The sequence below is a fragment of the Otolemur garnettii genome, unplaced genomic scaffold (assembly GCF_000181295.1).
Source record: "Otolemur garnettii isolate 467f Iridium unplaced genomic scaffold, OtoGar3 scaffold00127, whole genome shotgun sequence".
Classification (NCBI taxonomy): domain Eukaryota; kingdom Metazoa; phylum Chordata; class Mammalia; order Primates; family Galagidae; genus Otolemur; species Otolemur garnettii.
Genome location: NW_003852522.1, coordinates 1,582,220 through 1,585,015, shown reverse-complemented (window position 1 = coordinate 1,585,015; position 2,796 = coordinate 1,582,220).

Here is a 2,796-nt window from a genome sequence, read left to right as displayed (position 1 = left end):
TATATTCTACATTTAGAAAGACTCACATGTACCCCCATAGGATAAACCATAGACGTGATCCTACCAATAGCTCTCCCTCCACCCATCCTTCCCCCATCCCCTCCCCTCCCTCTCCCTTTTCCCTGTATTCTTGGGCTAAAATTGGGTTATGGCTTTCCTATGAAAGCTATAAATTAGTTTCATAATAGGGTTGAGTACATTGGATACTTTTTCTTCCATTCTTGAGATACTTTGCTAATAAGAATATTCTCCAGCTCCATCCATGTAAACATGAAGGATGTAAAGTCTCCATCTTTCTTTATGGCTGCATAGTATTCCATAGTGTACATATACCACAATTTATTGATCCATTCATGGGTTGATGGGCCCTTGGGCTTCTTCCATGACCTAGCAATTTTGAATTGGGCTGCAATGAACATTCTGGTACAAGTATCTTTATTAGTGTGATTTTTGGTCTTTTCAATATATACCTAGTAGAGGAATTATAGAATCAAATGGCAAGTCTATTTTTAGTTCTCTAAGTTTTCTTAGAGACAGAGTCTCACTTTGTCACCCTCAGTAGAGTGCTGTAGCGTCACACAGCTCACAGCAACCTGCAGCTCTTGGGCTTAGCCGGTTCTCTTGCCTCAGCCTTCCGAGTAGCTGGGATGGGATACAAGCTCGTGTTTCTTTCTTTCTTTTTTTTTTTTTTTTGGCTGGGGCTGAGTTTGAACCTGCCATCTCTGGGATATGGGGTCCGTGCCCTACCCTTTTGAGCCACAGGCACCGCCCATAGCTTGTTTCTTTTTGATTTGGCTACATGCTCCTGGCTAAAACCATTTTTAATGTCTAAAGTGAAGCCTCCTGGCTCGGCACCCATAGCATAGTGGTTATGGTGCCAGCCACATACACCGAGGCTGGCAGGTTTGAACCCAGCCTGCGCCAGCTGAACAACAATGACAACTACAACCAAACATGACTAGGCGTTGGGGCTGGCACCTGTAGTCCCAGCTACTTGGGAGGCTGAGGCAAGAGAATTGCCTAATTCCAACAATTTGAGGTTGCTATGAGCTGTGACACCATGGCACTCTACCAAGGGCAACAAAGTGAGACACTGTCTAAATAAATAAATAAATAAATACAATAAAGTGAAGCCTCCTGGGCCAAGCGTGGTGGCTTGGAGGGAGACCTCATCTCTAAAAATAGCGGGGCGTTGTGGTGGGCGCCTGTAATCCCAGCTACTCGGAAGGCTGAGGCAAGAGACTTGCATGAGTTGGAGGTTGCTGTGAGTTTTGACGCCACGGCAGTCTACCAAGGGTGACAAGCGAGACTCTGTCTCTAAATAAATAAATAAGTAAAGAGAAGCCTCCTTATCCCATCCACACATTTCTATGCCCATTGCCAACAGTAAAACCCTGCTGCTCTTTTCAAGTATACACAAGTAAACAATACTTGTTAATTCTTACTTCTTTCCTCAAAAAAATCAGGTAATAGCTTGTTTTACTATTTTTTTTTTTTGAGACGGAGCCTCAAGCTATCCCCCTGGGTAGAGTACCATGGCATCACGCTCACAGCAACCTCCAACTCCTGGGCTCAAGCGAGTCTCCTGCCTCAGCCTCCCAAGTAGCTGGGACCACAGGCACCCACCACAACGCCTGGCCATTTTTTGGTTGCAGCCATCATTGTTGTTTGGCGGGCCCGGGCTGGGGATTCGAACCCGCCACCTTGGGTGTATGTGGCTGGCGCCTTAGCCGCTTGAGCCACAGGCGCCAAGCCTATTTTTTTTTTTACTTAATTTTTTTTTACTTAATTTTCTGGGAGTTATCGTTCCATGCTCAAACTTACAGAGCTTCCATGGTCTTGCATAGCTGAATGATATTATGGTATTGTGCCCAGGAAGTTTGGAAAACAAGAATGAGTGTGAGTGGAAGAAGTGAGAAAAGAGGTGAGAAAAGAGGGCCTGGTACTCCTTGAGAAAGACTTTGTCTTTTTGTCCTGAGTTAGATGGGAGCCATGGAGGGTTCTGAGCAGAGGAGGGACTTGACCTGAATCTGGTGCTCACAAGCGCCATCTGGCCGCTGTTGGGGGAATAGACTGTGGGGGGCGAGGGCAGGAGCTGGGAGACCAGGGAGGAGGAGACTGTCCTGCTCCCGGAGCGGCTGAGAGGCGGGCGGATTGAAGGCGGTAGGTTCTGAAGAGGACCGGACTCGCTGTCGTACAAGATTGAGGGTGGAGGGGGGGCAGTGAGCCTTACTAACTGACAGAACAGAGCTGCTGTTACTGGGACTAGAGGGACTACGGAAGGACATGTTGCGGGACTGTCAGTAGTTTAGACCGAGCGGGGCTGAGAGGAAGGCACCCGCGCTCCCTCAGGCGTCAGGGAAGCCGCTGTTCTGCGCACTGCTGCTGAGCGGTCCCGGAGCTGCCGCCAGAGGGCGAGGGCGTGCCGCGGCTCCGGGGAGGAAAGGGCGCGGGAAGGGCCCGCTGGGCAACTTCTCAGGGCCTCACCTGGGTGTGAGATGGGGGTTGCCAAGGTGCCAGGACCCGGCCAGGACGCCCCCCACCAGGCGGCGCCTCGGGGGCCCCAAAGCCAGAGACGTGGCTCCCACCCACTTTATGTACTTTTAGCCCTCCAACCTCCATGCCCTGCCCTCAAACCAGCTTGTTCCCACCGCCTTCACCGCCATCTCAGGTGCCTGCAAATATGTCACTTTCTCTGAAAAACCCTCTATGACCACCCCGGAGACGGGAGCCCCCGCCCCGACCACTCTATGGGCCATCCCATTTATATATATATAATTTTTTTATATATATATA